The following is a 21304-nucleotide window of genomic DNA, read 5'->3' on the forward strand; positions in this document are numbered from 1 at the left end:
ACATATCCAGACACAGCTCTTTTCTTGTTGTTCAATTGCTCTTATTGTATATTTCAGGTCCAGCTATGCTTTTATTTTCTCTAGTTTCAGGCTCCTGGCTTGCATTTTGCCTCAGTCTGCTGACCCTCTTTCTTCTTTGTGTGGCCACATCAGCTTCTTCTAACATCATTCTTTTTTCTTCTTCTCCTGTTTGCAATTGTGCTTTAATAGCTCCTTTTTTAGCATCTCCCACCTATTTCAAGCTTCGTTCCTCATCAGCTTCCCTGGCCAAGCATCCCGTCTTATCATTCAAAACCAGCCCGTCATCAATTCTTGAGTCCATTTGTTTTGATTGTCATGAGAGGGCCATTTTCATATTCTGCCCCAGGCAGCCTGAATGCCTGGGGACATTCCATAGCTGCAGGAATGGCTATGGCTTGGTGGCGCTGAAGAGTTTTTGATGAGCACCTAAAGCAGCAAGGATGAAAGCAGGAAGGTCAATAACCGATCAATGAAACAGGTTACTGCCTCAAATATTCACTACATTTTACTTTTGGGAGAAGCGAGCGATTCCAGTGGGCTAATGTTTCTCTCCCAACCTGAGGTGGATTTCTCAAGGGTTCTCCACCATTTTTCTCAAGTTTCAATTCCCCCCCCCTATTTTATTATCCTTAATTGTTTTTCCTCATTGTTGCCGTTGCTGCTATGGCTTTGAACCTGGTTTTAGTTAGGCCAGAGATGGCGAACCTTTTAGAGACCGAGTGCCCAAACTGCAACCCAAAACCCACTTATGTATTGTCAAGTGCTGGGTGGGCGTTGCCCATTGGGTAGGTGTGGCCAATTGGGGGGGGCATGGCCCATTGGGTGGGCGTGGCTGCGGTGGTAATGGCAGACTGGGTGGGACTAAAAGGTTCAATCAATCAATTCCAACTTTGCGAGATTTTTTTTTTCTCCACAAGAAGTCAAAATTGATTGATTGACTGAACTTTTTTTTTTTGCACACAGCGGCGGAGGTCTAAAGCGAAAAGGTTTTATAAAACCCAAGTGAAGGCTCTAGAACTGGGGCGACAGCATGCGTGCCCACAGAGAGGGCTCTCCGTGCCACCTGTGGCACGCGTGCCATAGGTTCGCCACCACAGGGTTAGGCTGATGGATTGAAGGTATGTTTCTCAACCTTGGCAACTTTAAAGACAGGTGGACTTCAATTCCCAGAATCCTAAGGAGTTGTGGAAGTTAAAGTCCAGCCATCTTAAAGTCGCCAAGGTTGAGAAATACCAGCCTGAGATCCTTATCCCAGTAAATCTGGGATACTGCTAATCTTGTAAGCCGCCCTGAGTCTTCGGAGAAGGGCGGGATATAAATGGAATTAAAATTAAAAAATAAAAAATAAATAAAATAAATGGGTCAATAATGCAGATTTTCACAGTCTCTGAGATTTGACTGAGTCTCACTTCATTGTCAGTTCATTCCAACTTTGTCTCCTTTCAGATGTGGTTTTGAAACAATGTTCAACATCTTTCTCAGCCAGCATGGTCTGAGGGAGAAATCAAGATTGGATTCAGACAACACATTAGGCTAATATGTGATTGGTTGGTATAGGAGCCAACATGTTATGGAAACACAGCCAGCATGGTTAATATATCTTATGGCATACAGGTAGTCCTCAACATATGACCACAATTGAGTCCAAATTTTCCATTGCTAAGCAAGACATTTGTTAAGTGGATTTTGCCCCATTTTACGACAATTTTTGCCACAGTCATTAAGTGAATCACTGCAGTTGTTAAGTTAGTAACACAACTGTTAAGTGAATCTGGCTTCCCCATTGACTTTGCTTCTCAGAAGGTCACAAAAGGTGACCTTAGGTCACCTTTTCTGACTCTAGGACACAACAACCATCACTGCTAAGCTTGTAAGCCGCCCTGAGTCTTCGGAGAAGGGCGGGATATAAATGGAATTAAAATAAATAAAAATAAATAAATAAATGCCAGTTGCCAAACATCCAAATTTTTTTCCCTCATAGAACGCTCAGAATGGAGTTCCGGCACCTTTTTTGGACGGAACCTTGGAGGGTAGGCAAGGCGGGTTGTATGACATGTGTGAGTTCCAGCACCTTTTTCTTTTACAAAAAAAGCACTGAGTGAAAGCATATGTAAATTGAAATCTACCTCTATTGTATCAGCCAGCTTGGTTCATTGAGTAAATCATAGTTAAACTGAAAGCAAACCCTGGCAGATGTTGTGGTGTAGTGGTGGTTGCTGGATTAGCAGCGGGGCGATCCAAGCTCTCAGCCATGGAAAATCCTTGGGGAATTTTAAGGCAGTCATTTTGTCAACGCAATCTAACTTACAGCAAACAAACAAACAAAAAAATATTTGGGAATGTGGGTGAGGATAATATTTTGAATGTACAAAAGGAACAAGAGCTAGGAAGTATTGGAGTTTGTAAGGATGGGCACTGATGGCAGGAATTGGTCACAATTCCTGGAAGTGCAAATGATAATAGAAAGAGGTCAGCAGGAAGTAACATCTATTGACCAACGCGATTGCACAAGCTTCACGGCCAAATCCCCCAAGAAAAGTCGGTCTGGATTTGCACTGAACTGTCCTCCCCCCCCCACAACCATCATTTCCTTTGTAAAGTAGTTAAAGAAGCAACTCGAAGCCAGACTTGCGGCATTCAGCAAAATCCAGCAGCACTTAACTGCCTTTTCATTGGAAGGGAACATGTTCTGCAAGTTCATTCGGATCCTTGGGGAGTGGCTTTTCTTGGATCATTTTGCTGCTCATGGGGACTGGGGGTGGGTGGGGAGGGGGGCTTCCAGGAAGCAAGCCAGCAGGCCAAGCTGCCTCCTGAAGCTGACAAGCTGAGATATTCTGCCTCTGCAGATGGGGCTCTTGTGACAGGGTTTAGCGCCGCGGTAGGCGACCTTGGCTCTTTTGTGACTCGTGGACTTCAACTCCCAGAATTCCTGAGCCAGCCATGCTGGCTCAGGAATTCTGGGAGTTGAAGTACACGAGTCACAAAAGAGCCAAGGTCGCCTACCCCTGGTTAGTGGATGCCAATCGACAGGCAGAGGCAGGGCAGGAAGGAAGAATACTGAAATCCCCACAGTGGAGGAATGGATTGTGAAATGTCAGAATTCACAGAAATGGCAAAACTGACTGAAAGGTTGTGTGTGTGTGTGTGTTTTTAAAGAGTGAAAATCTTATGTGGACTTTTTGCTGAAGGAAAAGAGAATTGAAATGGTGATTTATGGATCTGAAGATTAAGAAAGACGTTAATTAAACGACAGCTGAAGGAACTTGTATAACATCTCAGAGGGAAGAGGGGCAATAAGATTGTAATTCTCTATTGAAAAGAAGGTTGGAAGTCATTTATAGATTGTTTAACCTTCCTTCCTTCCTTCCTTCTTTCCTTCCATTTGACTTTTATTCTATGTAACAATTCTTCATATAAATAAATTAATCTATCTCAATAAATAAATACAAGCAGGATGGCAGGATGTCTGGATGGTGAGGCAATCCAAAAGCTCAAATGATAGCTAGAGCTGTGTGATGGAAGTCTGGAAGAGGCATGAGGTAAATGATGGGGCTGCACTGCAGTCACAGCCGCCATCTTTACTTTTTGGACCTTACTTCCCAGAGATGCCCTAAGTGGTTGGAGTAAATTAAAAGGAATTCTCTTTCCTCATCACAGCTTTAATAAGGCTGACAAAGAGGAATGAAGCTAAGCTAAATTTGCAGAAAGGGGTGAAGAGGGGTGATGTATTCCAAGCTAATTCATCAAGTTCACTTATGCTTACCAAAATTCTAATTCCTATTGCAGTTATTAAAAAGAAAAAAAGCAATCAATATTTTCCAGTTTACTGGTGGTTTGGGACTGAGGATATGGTAGAAAGAGCTGTACTGAGTTGAGAAGATGAAGCAGAGGGGAAAAAAAACACACACCAGAACATATATTTATTATTTTATTTTCTTTACTGGGTATGCTGCCTTCTCATTTTTGAGAAAGAAAGGACAAGGGGAGAAATGTGATTTTTTTTTAAGCAAGAGAATAATAGTTGAAACAAAACTTTCTGCATTCCTTAGAAATATTCTCCAGTTATAAAACTGGAGAATATTTGCCCCATTTTACAACCATTTAAATGCCACGCATCCCTATTGTAAAATAATAATTTTCAGGACATAACAAATTAACATGTGGAATGCAGAACTGGAGATCAGCTCATTCCAGTTTCCTAAATGCTCAATGTTAGCAGGGCTTGCTGAGAAATACAACATAGAATAACAGGATTAGAAGGGACCTTGGAGGTCTTTCAGTCCAACCCCCTACTTGAGCAGGAGACCCTATACCACAGTGGCCTCCAACCAGTGGTGGGATTCAAATATGTGAACAACCAGTTCTCTGTGTGGGTGCCGCTTCCGGAAGTCCATTCTGGGTCTGAGCAACAAAAGATTTGTTACCAGTTCTGCCGAAGTGGTGTGAACCGGCTGAATCCCACCACTGCCTCCAACATTTTGGACACCAGGAGCCGGTTCTATGGAGAAAAGTTTTTCAGTGGACAGAAGGGGCCTGGTTTTACATGTTGCCTGCATGCCGCGGAGGGGTGTGTGTGTGGGGGGGGACACCAGCTATACCATTAACAAAATGAAATTCAATGGTGAAAAAAGTAAGGTTCTACATTTAGGCAAGAAAAACCAAATGCACAGGTATAGTATAGGGGGTACTCATCTGAGTCATTTCAGGGTGATCTCAGAAGGACTAGAAACAACCCAGGAAATTGGAGGACTCTCCAGGAGAAGCTGACATTATGGATGGAGATGAAACAGGCTTGGATTTTTGCAGCAACTGGCTGGGAGGCTGGATGAGCTATTGATTGAAGAGGAAACTGTCCACTCCATTGTGGATGGAGGATTAATTTATGTTTGTTGAGAGAACCCTAATTAAGTCTCTTTAAGAGAAAGTTAACTTTAATGTAGCCAGGTAGCTGGGATGATGTGCATCTTGAGATGAAATGAGGCTTGGGTGCCTTTATTTGCAGTTGCTGGAATAGGACGACAATTAGGTATTGATCTTTGGGGGATGTATTACATTATTACGGTTGGTTGCATAGTCAGCCAGATGTTCAAACTGGATTTCACATTTTTTATCCACCTACCTAATCCTCCCCAAGGATATCTGGGATGGGCAGATGTTGTTTAACCATGTTGCAGGAGATAAGCTGTTCCAAGTAAAGCTGCCTTTTGCAATTGACCAATGGGAATTTTGTCAATGCCGATGGTATTCAGGTGGTGCTCCAGATGTTTTGGGATTGTACCCAAGCCACTATGGCTATTGGTAACTACCTTTCCTTTTATTACAGTTGTTCTGTTTCTATTTGCAGGTCTTTATATTTTGTGATTTTTCCAGTGTGTTCTCTTTTCTTCTGCCATCTCCAGGTATTACAAAGTCCACTATCCAGACATTTTAGTCCTTCTTATGAACAATTGATAGAGTCCTGGAGTGTTTCATGGCAGGGGCTTATTTGTTTGAATTCTAAAGTCTCAGAGCATGTTAGCTTCTTCATTTTCTATTTACTTTGTCTATTTTTATAGTCTCACTTCTTGCAGCAGCTAACTAGGTGGTCTACTGTTACTTCAACTTCTTTTCAGAGGCGGTATCATCGTCATCGTCATCATCATCATCATCATCATCATCATCATCACCTGCAGATAGTCTTTCTTTATTTCTTTCTTCAACTTTATACACAGCTGTTTATTTAAAAGCTTCTCTTTCCTCCCCTCTAACAATAACCCTGTAAGGGAGATTCAAATGCCCAAAAGACTGCTTCCCCAAATTTGAAGTCTCCCACTCCTGAACTTCTACAGATGGAGGTGGACTAGGACCTGGTTCTACTTGCTTCTAGTCCAGTACCTTCACCATTACACCTCCATCATGCTCTTTAAACAATAACTCAGATAGTCCTCAATTTATGACCACAGTTGGGACCAATATTTCCATTGCTAAGCAAGATGGTTGTTAAATGAGTTGTGCCCCAATTTTATGACCTTTTTGCTATTGTTAAGCAAAATAAGTGCAGTTGTTAAATGAATCACATGGTCGTTAAGTGAACTTGGCTTTCCCCATTGACTTTGCTTGTTAGAAGCTGGTTGAGAAGGTCCCAAATGGCAATCTCATGATCCTGGGGCAGCAACCGTCATAAATACCTGCCAGTTGCCAAGCACCCAAATTTTGATCATGTGAGGGCCACTTTTTTCAGTGCTGATGTAACTTGGAGCGACAGCTAAATGAATAGTTGTAAGTTGAGGACTATCTGTAACCAGTGCAAGACTTCTAAGAGGGGAAAAAAATTCATTTCTCTGAATGTTGGGTCGGCATTGGACATGTTTTTGGCTTGAAACTGTAGAAGTATGAAATTTCAACTCAGCTCTGTTCCAGTTCCTTAGGGCCAATGGGTGTTTTTCTCTGTACCAGAATAACAGAGTTGGAAGGGACCTTGGAGGTCTTCTAGTCCAACCCCCTACTCGGGCAGGAAGTCCTACACCATTTCAGACAAATGGTTGTCCAATCTCTTCTTAAAAACTTCCAGTTTTGGAGCATTCACCACTTCTGGAGGCAGGTTTTTCCACTGATTAATCGATCTCTCCTTGATTAGTTTCCATACCAATAAAGGAGAATATTTGTAGCTCAGGATTGAACTGTGAGGTCCTGGGTGCTCTCTGAGCTTGGTTGCTTTCTTGCAGAGGTTTGATTACCCAACTAGGTAACATCATCAGTGCTAGTCATCTGTACTAGTCCTGATGATGTTACCTAATTTGGGTAATGAAACATCTGCAAGAAAACAACCAAGCTCAGAGAGCACCAAGGACCCCTCCTTTTACTCTGTGTCTATCCTGGACTAGCAATAGTGCTATATGAATTTTAACGGCAATGAAATGAAAGACAGGCAGATGCAGCTTGGCCCCCAGAGGGACCTGCCAATGGCAGCTTGAGTTGAAGCCACGCCGTTCTGTTCCAAGGCCAGTTGCAAAGCAGACAACATTCACACCTTCTATTATATTGAAGTGTAAAGGATGTTCCTATAACTCTCTCTCTCTCTCTCTCTCTCTCTCTTCTCTCTCTCCCATCTCCTTCCCTTCCCTAATGGAGAGTTGCAACGATCTGAACTCCAGCCCCCTTTATCTATGGAACACTTGGCACTTCATAAATATTAAACTATGACATTATGAACCGCAGAGCAGGGAGTCTGTAAACCCAAGAAATCAAAGGCAGATAAATAACCAATCAACACCCCCGGCTATCACTCAAATGGGGCTGAGGAATTGTTTGCTACGATCTGAGTCAGGGAGGAAGATTGAGGCCATAAGGGATGGCAACAAGAGATTCTGTGGGCCTTAGAGACTGCTTCACTTAAGTTCTGAGACAAAATTAGGCTTGGCAGATCAAGTCTAGTTGTTGTTGTTTTTTTAAAAAAAAAACAACAACAAATGGGGAAAATGAGTTTTAAACCCTTTTGTATAATTTAAACGCAGTTGTGAATTCAGACTCAGATGCCACTTTACTCAGCATGATACCACATTCAGGAATAGAATCTAGGTCTCAAATCTCTTAATCCTGAAATTGTAAGAAAACTCATGTTGAATCTCAAGATGCTTTATATTGCACTAGTGAGCCATACAGTTCTGGTCACTATGATTCAAAAAAAGATGTTGAGACCTTGGAAAGTGTGCAAAAAAGAATGATAAAGAGTCTGGAGGTTAAATTGTATGATAAAAAATTGAGGGAGCTAGGTATGTCTAGCGCAGGGGTAGGCAACCTCGGCTCTTTTATGACTCATGGACTTCAACTTCCAGAATTCCTGAGCCAGCTTGGCTGGCTCAGGAATTCTGGGAGTTGAAGTCCATGAGTCATAAAAGAGCCAAGGTTGCCTACCCCTGGTCTAGCGTATTAAAGAGAAGGATTCGTGTGACATGATAATTGTCTTCCAGTACTTGAAGAGCTGTCATAGAGAGGAGGGGATTGACTTATTCACCAATGGACCAGAGGGCAGGACAAGAAGCAACATGTGGAAGCTTGTTAAAGAGAGATCCAACCAAGCAGTAAGGAGAAATTTTCTGACAGAACAATTAATCAATGGACTTGCTTGCTTCCCAGAGTTGCAGATGCTCCATCACTGAAAGGTTTCAAAAAGACACTGGACAACCATTTGACTGGGTTGGCATAAAACTCCAGCCTTGAGTAGGTGTTGGACTAGAAGAACTTCAAGGTCCCTTCCAGCCCTAGGATTCTATATTTATGTTGTGGGCTGAAAAGGTGATGTCCTGTTTGGTTTGCAAAATTAGAACATATCCAATACACCCTCCTCCTATTTTCTCCACCACAACAACAACAACCCTGTGAGATCAGTTGGGCTGAGAGAGAGTGGTTGGCTCATGGTTACCCAGATGGCTTTCATGGCTAATGTGGGATCAGAACTCACAGCCTCCTGTTTCTAACATGGTGCCTAACCATTAGATCCAACTGGCTGTAAAAATATGGCCTTCTCCTTTGATCTAGGATGGATAAGTAGTGAGCATTCAAGATTTTGTCTCTTGAACTAGATGTTTCTCATTTCAGTATCTCTATAATCACTATTCTACTTTGTTCTGTGATTTCTGCATTGTTTTCATTGTTGAAAGCCACCCAGTGTTGCCATCAAGTTGAGTAGCCTTCTATATAAAATTAAATGACTGACAGACTGATGGACTGACCAACTGACCGACTATCTGAAGCCTCCCAGATCTGGTCTGCAAAACTCTGGATGACTTCTTTATGATTGCACTGTGAGGCAGAAAACCATCGTTCTGCGCAACTGACTGTTGATTGTCTGCATCTATTAGCTCTATGGCAGTTTTTGCTTTCAATAAGTCAGTGTTGGCTGGACCTGCTGAGAATTGAGGTCTAACACATCTGAAGGTGCAGAACTGGAGAAATCCTAAGGGTTTAGAAGTAGATAACATATTATCATAATTATGCTGCAAAACAATTCAACTCTTTCTGATTGGAAGGAAAAACAGTTATGGGATGTTGACTCAACTGATACATCTAAACCAGTCCATTTTCACAGCAAAGTTTTTCCTTCAGGTGTTATTTAGTCCCACACTGCTGTTCATTAAAAGGGAAAGGAGAAAGAAAGACACTATCACCACCATCTGGATTTGTAGCTGGCTGACCGGCCGTACTAACGGATGTGGTCCTCAATGGAACTGCATCTACATGGAGGGATGTATATAGTGAGGTGCCCCAGGGCTCTGTTCTGGGCCCAGTGCTCTTCAACATCTTTATCAATGATTTGGATGAGGGGATAGATGGGGATCTCATTAAATTTGTAGATGACACCAAGCTGGTAGGAATAGCCAAAACTCCAGAAGACAGGCTTAAGATACAAAGCATCTTAACACTGAATATTGGGCGCTGTCTAACAAAATGAAATTCAGTGGTGAAAAAAGTAAGATTCTACATTTAGGCAAGAAAAACCAAATGCACAGGTATAGTAGGTGGTACCTTGCTCAACAGTAGTAACTGTGAGGCTGCATTAAGAGGGATAGAATCAAGATTACATGAAGTGTTAGTACCACTTTACAATGCCTTGGTAAGGCCACACTTGGAATACTGCATCCAGTTTTGGTCACCACAATGTAAAAAAGATGTTGAGACTTTAGAAAGAGTACAGAGAAGAGCAACAAACATGATTAGGGGACTGGAGGCTAAAACATATAAGGAACGGTTGCTGGAATTGGGTGTGTCTAGTGTAATGTAATACGTGGTGGCTCAGTGGGTTAGGACGCTGAGCTTGTCGAACTGAAGGTCGGCAGTTTGGCGGGTTGAATCCCGAGTGCCGCGTAGCAGAGTGAGCGCCTGTTACTCGTCCCAGCTTCTGCCAACCTAGCAGTTCAAAAGCACGTAAAAATGCAAGTAGAAAAATAGGGACCACTACGGTGGGAAGGTAACAGCGTTCCGTGCGCCTTTGGCGTCTAGTCATGCCGGCCACATGACCACGGAGACGTCCTCGGACAAGTGCTGGCTCTTCGGCTTTGAAACGGAGATGAGCACCGGCCCCTAGAGTCGGAAACGACTAGCACGCATGTGCGGGGGAACCTTTACCTTTACCTTTACCTTTTAGTGTAATGAAGTGAAGGATGAGGGGTGACACAATAGCAGTGTTCCAATATCTCAGGGGCTACCACAAAGAAGAGGGAGTCATGCTATTCTCCAAAGCACCTGAAGGCAGGACAAGAAGCAACAGATGGAAACTAATCAAGGAGAGAAGCAACCTGGAACTAAGGAGAAACTTCATGACAGTTAGAACAATTAACTAGTGGAACAACCTTCCTCCAGAAGCTGTGAATGCTCCAACACTGGAAGTTTTTAAGAAGAGACTGGACAACTATATTTGTCTGTAAAGTTATAGGGTTTCCTGCCTGAGCAGGGGGTTGGACTAGATGACCTCCAAGGTCCCTTCCAACATCATCATCATCATCGACATCGTTGTTGTTGTTGTTGTTGTTGTTGTTGTTGTTGTTATTATTATTATTATTATTATTATTATTATTATTATTATTATTATTATTATTATTATTATTATTATCTGGCCTTGTGAAATAGGTTTTGTGAATGAGCCCCAGATTCTTCCATTTGCAGGAGAAAGCAGCACATTTAACAGCAAATGGCAAATCTAATAATTTCTCCTTAGTTCTAGGTTGCTGTCATGGTTCCAATAAATGAAACCAGTAGAAATAAGAACTCTGAGGCAATTGCTTTCCTCAAAGAACACTTTTAATGACTACATAATATCAGCACAAACATAGGTGAAACCAAGACTGAAAGTTACCCCCCCCCCCGCAAAGGTCACAAAGTAAAAGTTGAACTCCCCACCCCTTAATGTGTCATAAATCACAATCCCCAATTATCACCTTTCGCGGGCTTCCTAAAGGTAGCTCCAGCCCGCCAAATATTAAGGCTGCTTGACCTTGGTTCCCACAAGAAAGTTATTGTTTTGACTAAACTAAAAGAATGCATCTTTCCCCCCCCCCTCCCATTGCTGTGGCAATCGAAAAGCAAAGAAACATGGCTGCATTCAGAGCGTTTGAAGTTTGACAGTTGCTTCTCTCTTTGGTTAGTTTCCATCCATTGCTTCTTGTCCTGCCTTCAGGTGCTTTGGAGAATAGCTTGACTCCCTCTTCTTTGTGGCAAGCCCTGAGCTATTGGAAGACTGCTATCATGTAAAAAATACATTTGTATCACATGCTAAAATTTGCTATCCCATGGGAGATCCCTGTTCTGCCACAGGAATGATGCTACCGTCTAACAAAGTATATCACAACCTACTTCTTGGTAAGATACAACAATGTGGGAAAGACACTACCACCACCAGATGGATTTTCAAATTGGCTGACCCATTGAGGTCAGTGGAGAGTCCTCAATGGAGCTACATCTACATGGAGTGGTTCTGCTTAGGTCCAGTAAACTTCAACATCTTCATAAATGATCTAGAAGAGGGGATAGAAGGGGAACTCATCACATTTGCAGACAACACCAAGCTGGAGAAATGGCTAACACTTTGGAAGATAAACTGATGATTTGGAAGGATCTTGACAAAGTTGAACAATGGACCCCATTCAACAAAATGCCATTACTCTTTGGGCTAACCTAGATCTCCAAGAGATCAGCTAAAAGACATGATGTACACAGGAACAGAACCAGAGTTGAAATAATCAGAGCCTCCTATTGCAGAGAAGCAGGATAGCCAGGAAGAGATAGAGAGATAGTGATAGAGATATAGCGAGAGAGGACAGACAGACAGACAGACAGACAGACAGACAGATAGATAGATAGATAGATAGATAGTTAGATAGATAGATGATAGAGAGATAGTGATAGATATATAGTGAGAGAGGGTGATAGATAGATATAGATAGAGGATAGATAGATAGATAGATAGATAGATAGATAGATAGATAGATAGATAGATAGATAGATAGATAGATAGATAGATAGATATCGAGATAGCAAAAGAGGATAGATGATAGAGAGATAGATAAATAGATGATAGAAAGATAGTTATAGAGATATAGCAGGAGAGCATAGATAGATGATAGAGAGACAGGTAGAGATAGAGATAGATAGATAGAGATAGAGATAGAGGTAGTGAGAGAGGATAGATGATGATGATGATGATGATGATGATGATAGATAGATAGATAGATAGATAGATAGATAGATAGATAGATATAGATCGATAGAATGAGTTATGTAAAGTAGCAAAAGATTTTTTATGAGCAGAAGAGGGTAAGCAAGTGTAAGCATGGCAGAGAAAAGGCCCCTGCCACAATCATTCTAATTTGGTAACAGATTGATCACTACTAATCACTTCTCCAACTTTGTGCCATCCGTACATGTTGGATGGTGGACAAATGACAGGAGTTTTAGCCTACAGGACAGAAGAAGTACTAAGGTGCAAGAAGATGCATGGAAAACAGTGCTTTTCAAACTTTTTTAAACCTGTAGATGTATGGACGTCAACTCCCAGAATGCTGGCTGGGGAAATTTGGGAGCAGAAGTCCACACATCTTCCAGCTTCCAAGTTTGAAAGCAACAACTCTGATTTAGAAGGATGCTGAGTCTTCTCCCCTTTCCATCCGGGACCCTGACTGAAGCCTCATCAGAGCATCCCTTGTCCCAAAAAGGAAGCTCAGAAAACTGGCAGAGAAAACTCTTCAGTCCACTCTCCCTATACTGGAGCCTTTCTAGCTGCATTTGCTGCATTTTCCTTCTGCAGCTCCCTTCCTGGCCTCCTCCCCTCTCCTTTCAGTCTTGGTTCCTCTCCTGTCAGGTCAGCCTCAGCCGCAACGGGGCCCCGTAATGTATCTCCTTGAGTTTGCCTGCCAACCTCGCCTGGCTGCTGACGGGAAGCTAGGCCCATCTCAGACACTCTTTCTGGGATTCTACTTCCTGAGACCTGACTCCCTAAAGACACGGGCTGAGTGAAAGAAGACGTGGTATTTCCAGTAGCTCATTGCTATCTTGAGGTCTTGATGTGGAAAGGCATTTATCAGAAGAAACAGCAATCGTGCGGGAGGGGGGCAATTTGCAAGAGCGAAGAAGAGACATATGGGTAAGGGCAGACCCCTTCCTTCCCACCCCCAAATACTGGCAAGGAGCAATCTTACATTCGCTGAATTCCCCACCTTGGTGCCTTCCAGATGTTTCTGGCAATAAAAACCATCATTTGGATCTGGACTGGCTGGGGAGGATGAAAATAGGAGTCCAACCCATTCTAGAAATTACCCGACTGAAAGTAGATTTTGTCCACCTGGCCAAATTCTAAGATAAGATAAGATAAGATAAGATAAGATAAGATAAGATAAGGTAAGGTAAGGTAAGGTAAGGTAAGGTAAGGTAAGGTAAGGTAAGGTAAGGTAAGGTAAGGTAAGGTAAGGTAAGGCAAGGCAAGGCAAGGCAAGATAAGACAAGACAAGACAAGATTTATTAACATTTTATACTGTGGCATACTGGCACACATTAAAAATGAAATTCTGTTTGCTGCTCTCAAAAGTATACACATAACACACACATAGACATTTATATATATATGTGTGTGTGTGTGTGTGTGTGTAATTTTTTTTGGCTTACTAACAAAGAAATACACACACACACACACATATGTATATACCTATACCCTTACATATAAATACATATAAATATTAATCACTGTCCATCTTGAATGCATAGCAGAAAGAGGAAGCTTGAGAGTTCACAAGGTTGATACTGCATGGAACAAAACTGTGGCTGAATCTGGATGTTCTGCTTTGGATACCACGAAGCCTCCTCCCAGAAGGGAACAAGGGAAACAGGTCACAAACAGGATGTATATTGTGGACCCCATATAAGCATTGCTTGAGCAGGGTCCCAGTATTGTCTGGGACACTACATATCCTCTTCACAATCTGTTTTAACAACACTACAGTGAAACTGCATGGCTGAAAGGACCTTGCAGAAAGTCTTGAAAGAGAGTAGTATAAAAGCAAACAAGCAAGCTAGCAAACAAACAAACACATTGTATTTCTGGTTGCATATTTCAAAATCAGGTGCTGATGGTGGGGAGAGCAGGGCAAGAAGTTCTGTTTACAATAAAGAGATGATTCCACTTGAGATTATTGTTATGCGAGGTGGCAGTCCATTTCAGACGGCTGGGAGAAGTTCATTTACTTCTGAATGAAAATTAAGATAACCTGTACCTTAATTCCTTCAAAAAAATTATAGGTTTGACAAGAAAAACAAGAGCTCTCCCCACAGACCTAGCTCCAGGTTTGAAGATGCGGTCTGCAAAGGACCATCATGGAATGCCATTATTTGGTGGAAAGGTGGACCCATATTCAGTCCATCCATCAATCTGATGAAACTTCTCTTGTACTGAACTTAAGAGTGAGCAGTTGCATTTGATGGAAAAGTCCTCTTATTTTTCACCCAACTTAGCATCATTTTCGGACAAGGGTAACTAAGCCATTCCAGATGTGGCTGAACTACATCTTCCATCATCCCACTTGGCCATCTTTCCTGGCTTTGAGTAAAGGCTTTTGTTGAAAGGCAGGGTAGAAATAAAATGAATGAATGCTGGGAGTTGTAGTTTAGCAACATCTGGAAAGCCAGAGATTGTCTAGCTCTGTTGTGGGGTATTGTGGGAAATTAAAATGGCAGCCTCAACAATATATCAAAGCCTGCATGTCTGTCTGCCTCCCTGTCTTGTGTATATAAAAAGGAGGCAATTTGGAGCATTCAAAATGTTTTGAACAACAATTCTCACAATTCTAGCCAGTTATTCTGCACGCTGGAGGATCATAGAAGCTGAAGATCAACACTTCCATTTAATAAACAAAACTGAGGGGGGAAGAAAAGCTATAGAGTTTACTAATGTGGCACATAGGATATATGGATATACCATGCTTGATGCCTTTGTTTCATTAGACTATCATTTCATGGGATGTTCTCAGGTATTTTGGGGGGGGAGGTAGATAGTTTTAAATTTTAAATTGTAAACAGACCTAAATTGAACCTAGGCATCAGAATGGCATGGTTAATTTGGTAGTTATTGGTTTTTATTATTTGTTCATGTTGTTTTATTGATTTTTGTGCTAGCTAGTTTAATATCATTGCTCTGGGTCTGGGGTGTTCCTTAAGAATCTAAATCAGTGTTTTTCAAATTTGGCAAGTTGACGTCCACACATCTTCAAGTTGCCAAGGTTGACAAACACTGGACTAAAGGGATCTTAATCAGTAGTCTCCGACTTTTGATGCTGCTGGATGCAGATGGACTGTCTGATATGAATATTGTCACAAAATGGTCGCCATGCAATTAAAGGCTTGGCCTCTCCTAAAATGGCTGCCACAATGGGGACAATATTGGTCTTAAAACACCTATTTACTAGAAGACAAAGTGACGAAGTTGCTCCCTGCTACCAACTCTTGTTTTGCACCAAGTTACTTCTTTGCACACCTCGCTCATGTTTGACCTTGTGAGTGGAACATAAAACATTACAGTGGAATCTGGCCATCTCCATTTTCATTTTATTCATGGAGTTTTTTCCTCTCCTCAAAGAAAAAACTCTTATTGAAACTTCTGCTTTGCTTTGAAGTATCCCAATTTCTCAATTTTATTAAACTAAAATAATTTTTAATTAAAGTGTCCCTTTTTAAAAAGAATATCTGGTTCATTTATATACATGGATACATAGTTTTTAAAAAGCAACATTGGTGAAAGGAATATGGGTCTCCATGTGCACACACCAAAGTTCTTACTGAGTCATCTTTGAGACTTCATGCATAAAACAGAAGTATATTTATTTATTTATATTTCATACTTCTTAACTGCTGAACTCCCTCTCTTTATCCATCAAAATAGCGGTATCATATGTTTGCATTTTGTATATATTACAGTTGCCAATCCATGCATAGGGAGTACTTACCAGGTCTCAATTATTGGCAAGAAGGTTACCTTTAATGCCTACATGACAGGGGACCAGGCAGGATTGCATATCTCTGAGAATATTTGCTCCTCCTACCAGACTGAATAGGTTAGGCATGTTCCAGGTCCCTTCCCTGAAATGTTGCCAAACAGTGGAACCTCAGAAGTGTGTCTTTTCTGTAGCTGCCCCTAACTTGCGGAACAACTTCCCCCTCAGAATCTGGCAACCTTTTAGCCTTCCAAAAGGCCATCAAGACCTGGTTTTTTACCCCACGTGCAGGATAAAGTGAGGCTTTCTGGAATTGGTTGTGGGACATCTCCAAGAGATGAATGAGCCATTGGGTTTTGGTTGTGTTTACAGTTTTGTGATTTTTATACTTTGGAGTTTCATTGTTCAGTTGAATAATTGAATATTTAAAATGAAAAACTGAAAAATTGTTTAATTATTCAAGAGAAGGACTAGAGGTGACATGTACTTGAGGTGCTCTCCCAAAGAAGAGAGGGTAGAACTATTCTCCAAAACACCCCAGGGCTGGACAAAAAATAACAGGTAGAAGATCACTAAAGAATGATCCAGCCAAGAGCTAAGGAGAAATTTCTTGACAGTCAGAACAATCAATCCGTGGAATAGCTTGTCTCCAGAAGTTGTGGGTGCTCCATCACTGGATGTTTTTAAGAAAAGATTGGACAGACATCTGTCCAGGATGGTGTAGGGTCTTCTGCTTGAGCAGAGGGCTGGACTAGAAGACCTCCAAGGTCCCTTCCAACCTTATTATTCTGTATTCCATGTTGTTGTGAGCCACCCAGACTGAAGTTTTAAGATTGGCAGCCCGACAAATCTTTTAAATAAATTAATTTTGTTTAAAAATTATACACCAAAGGAATCTCTCCTGGGTCAACTTGCTTCTGTCTCTCTTCCCCTTCCCCACCCTGTGAATTGCTCTCTGTTACTTGACAATCTGAACAGAAGAAAGCTTGATTTCCTTGCCATGAAGCCGGAGGTTTGTTCTATATTTCATGTGCCTGGATTTATCTCAGATGGGGGCCTTTGGGAAACAGGAATGCAATGAAGAAAAGGCTCGCAAAGGGAATCAGTAAAGAAAGGCAACAGCAGTAGTAAATGCTGTGTGAGTAAATGGTACAACTTTCTATACTGCGTATTTTACACACAGGGATGGCTTTCAGGGTTGCCCCTGTTCTATAAAGTCAGAATAGAGTCACTAATGTGCAATGGGGGACCATACAAATGGAATGAATAACATAAAATAAAATAAATGAAATCTTTTTGCTGCTTTGACTTGCTTACTCTGGCCTCTACAGTTCACACACAGTACTAGAAGCTGACACATCAAATTAAACTCTAGAAAATGTCCAATGAATGGGTTCCACTGTAGAAATAGCACTAGCTGATTAGAGTCAAAGGCAGAAAAATAGAATTTCATTTGTATCTCCTCAGTTTTTGGATAGCAAGATGGGCAGCATATAATTTTAATAATAAATAAAATAATAATTCTCACTTGTCCTCTAAACCAAATGTCAGGCTTAGTAAAGCAGTTTCATCTGAAGATCTTGGTTTGTTAAGTCAAGCTTCTCCCCCAACCAATCATATTTTGGCCTGTCTGATTTCCATTTTGGCTCACCATCTTGCTAAGATTTCAGTTCTATCGTCTGCAACACATTGCCAAGATAGTTTTTATTCAGATCTAGCAGCTTAGTTCTGAGAAATAGCGATCTAATTCATCAGCAGAACCCTTAAAAGATCATGTAAGATTTACCTTTTGAATAAAGTATGTTATAGGGTTAGAATGAAATGAAAAAAGGCAATTTGTTTACCCATCAATAAAAAAATATAAATGGCCATGTCCTTGCATTCCAGATGTGCCTACCAGCCCCAGAAGTGGTGATCTTTCTTACATTAATAGGGTTGCACTATCCATGCCCAGTTTTCAAGATTAAGAACCCTAAACAGAGGGTTTTATCAAGCTGGAAAGTTGTCCATAATATCTCAGTGGTGGCTAGATAGCTAACTGTGCTTTAAATTTATGGGTCCTTCAACCATATCATCCACTTCTGTTGGTGGCAACTCAGCAACCAGCTTGCATTTGCTCTGTCCTTGGTCCTGATGTATGGCTGCATCTTCTAGGCTTCTCCATTTTGGACCAAATGATGACATTGGAAGTTACCAACTTCCTGGATTGGAAATATTCTCCACGAACCTTTCCACCTACCAGCCAATAGCTCCTTTTGTAGGCTTCAAAAGCATGGACCATTAAGCCATTAAAGATGTCCCTTTGCTGTACAGAATACGCCCAAGCCTGGCAAATTGTGCAGAGATGAAAAATGATGTTGACAGCTATAGCAACTGCACTATGCTTGAAGTACCTGCACTATGCCTGAAGTACCGGAAGCACAAACACCATTTAAGTGTCTAAAGTGGGGTACCCATGCATGTAAATGATCAATAGATATTTGTTATATGGGGAATTGATAATAGCCCCCACCCAGCTGGTCTATCAGAGATTGTTCACGGAGCTTAAGAGAACATCTGGTTGCCATCTCATTTCTTCCCTTGAAGCCGGAGTCAAGCCACCAATGGGGAACCCTCTCGAATGAAGCTTGGCAAAGTTAGAAGCCCTATCTGCTCCTAGAAGCCATCAGTTCCTGTATTGCCCCCGACATCATGGCTGCTGAATGCCCTAATGGGCCATCTCCGATGTTTTATTGTCTCCTTTAAAAGTGTAATTAGTTCAAGTGTAAACAAAAAAAAGCTCCTTGGTTAATTAAGAATTTTTAAACAGGGAAAGAGACAGTAACAGAGAGATATTCCGGAAACATTAACGAACCCCAGGCAAGTATCATAAAATTGATTGAGGGAAGAATGGAAGTGTGGGGAGGTGGAGAAAAGTGACGGACATCTAAACAACAGAACATGGGGGAGAGCTAACCCCACTGAAAATGGATCTTAGTTTATTCTCTTTTTCTCTCCCCCCCCCATTCCCCCTACTCCATGCTTTCATGATGGAGTGCATTTTGAGGTCTCTGTTTATGGCACTGGGTCTCCATAGAAATGGCTAATGATTTTTTATGCATTAATGGGAATAATGGACAGCAGTAATATATTGTTTAAGGAGATGGATAGGATCCTTTTAACGCTGACATGTATATAGATCTCAAGAGTGCCCAGGGAAGGCCTGTGCAGAGCCTTCATCTCCGTTCAACCCACGGTAGGCCGAACTCTCTGGCCTGGATCCAGCGCTGTCTTGTGCTGTTAAAAGCCATCGAGAAGCAAATAAAAGATGCATCTTCTTAGTTTTGCTCCCATTTTTTCTTTTGTTTGCCTTCTGTGGAAGAAACCTAAAAATAACTTTATTTCTTATTCCCCATTTGCTGGGTTGCCAATATCCTAGGTAGAAAATGACTTTCCCTTTAAAAATAAATCTCTTTGGGGGTGATTTAGAGAAGACTGCTAGAAGGACAAAAGGTGGACTGTCCACTGTCTCTTTTGAACAGAAATTCTGATTCCATGCAGTATCTTATCATAAACTCAGAAGTATCACAGATAGTTGAGCATATACAGTACTGCATAAACCATAGTTAAGTTCTCTGCAAAACACAAAGCCCATAAATTTGTAAGTAGCTACCATGGCTTATTGTTGGCTAGTTTTTATCTTGGGACAAAATGAAACTCCAAATTTTAATGTAACGCAGTTGATTTTGTTGGTCTTGAAAGTACTTACCACCAGGGCTTTTTTTCTCATAGAACGCCCAGGACGAAGTTCCGGCACCTTTTTTGGATGGAACCTTGTAGGGCAGGCAAGGCGGGTTGTATGACATGTGTGAGTTCCGGCACCTTTTTCTTTTACAAAAAAAGCACTGCTTACCACCACAGAACCAGTCCATTAGTTGATCTGCACTTTGGGGTGGTTTCCTCATAATGGTCTGCCCTAAGAGGCAATGAAACTTCATATATTTGCTACAACAACTAGCATTTAAAACAAGAATCTGGGAGTGCATCAGGTGAAAAATAATAGCTGGGGAAAAACAGGGAGAGGGGAAGCCTGTCCAATCTAAAATGATAATTGAAGAATAGTATGCATCTAAGCCAGGGGTGTCAAACTGCCAGCCTGCAGGCCAGATGCATCATGGCAAAAACCCAGTGAAAAAAAAGTTGTGATACGTGGTGACACATCATGTGATGTTACGAGTTTGACACCCCTGATCTAAGCAATTCTCCAGCTCAAGATATATTTTTTTCTAGCAGAACTAAGCTTCCACACCTTTTATAAACAAATCCACTCCTTCTTTTCCCATCAGCCTTCTTAATTGCAGCAATCTAATTTGGTGGGAAGAGGAGAAAAAAAGTATCCTTATATTGCTGCAGTTGTTAAACATGAAGGCTGCAAAACCCTTGCTTTAAAACACCCATGAATCTTCTTCCTGTAAATCCTGAATTAAATTTTGGCTAGCAAAATGGCAGATATTTTTTGAAATCCCTTCCGGTTCTTTGATCTCCATGTCTTCCTATTATGAAAGGTGGAGAACATTGGTTTTTCTGTCCTTCCACAGTTTTTGAAGTCTTTAATTTCATTTCATTACTCACAGTAATGTTTTAGGTGTGTTTCAGGTTGTACTTGTAGGTCTCACAAGGCAGCTTCCATAGACAGCTGTAATATGCATTAATTAGATAAGAGGATGACATAAACACCATAAACTGTAATAGGTGAAATGAAACAATATCTCCTGCTCTGGTGCTTCTAGAGCTGCCCTTATGTTTTGTGATATATCTGGAAGGCACGGTGGAGAAGCCTGGTTTAATCCTAGTTAAAGGCTTGTAAGTTTAAAACTTACAGGGAAGCAATTTTGAACTAGAAACAGAAACCAGAATCGTGGTAGTGATACAATCAATCAGAGAGGACAACAGGAGAAAAACAGTTCAAGTAGACTTTGTTACTCAAAACAGAAGCCAGTGAGACAGAAACCTTTTTATATTACATCCTGTCTGGAGTGGGCCATTGTACAATAGGATGTTTCTCAACCTTGGCAGCTTTCATACATATGGACTTCAACTCCCAAAATTCCCCAGCCTCCGATCCAATTCCTGAGAAGATCATGTTCTCCGAGAAGGTCCAGGAGAGGTCAAATGTAGCTGGAAAATCAATTTTCTAAAGCAGTCTTTCCCAACTTCACTCACTTGAAAAAATGTGGACTTCAACTCCTAGAATTTTGAAAATTGAAGTCCAGAAATCTGTAAGCTGCCATGGTTGAGAAACATTAGTCCAATGAGTTGGGTGGACCAGTCCAAGTTCTAGAATGTTCTCTATG

This window comes from Vipera berus, assembly GCF_964194415.1.
Source record: "Vipera berus genome assembly, chromosome: 1".
NCBI classification, from domain to species: Eukaryota; Metazoa; Chordata; class Lepidosauria; order Squamata; family Viperidae; genus Vipera; species Vipera berus.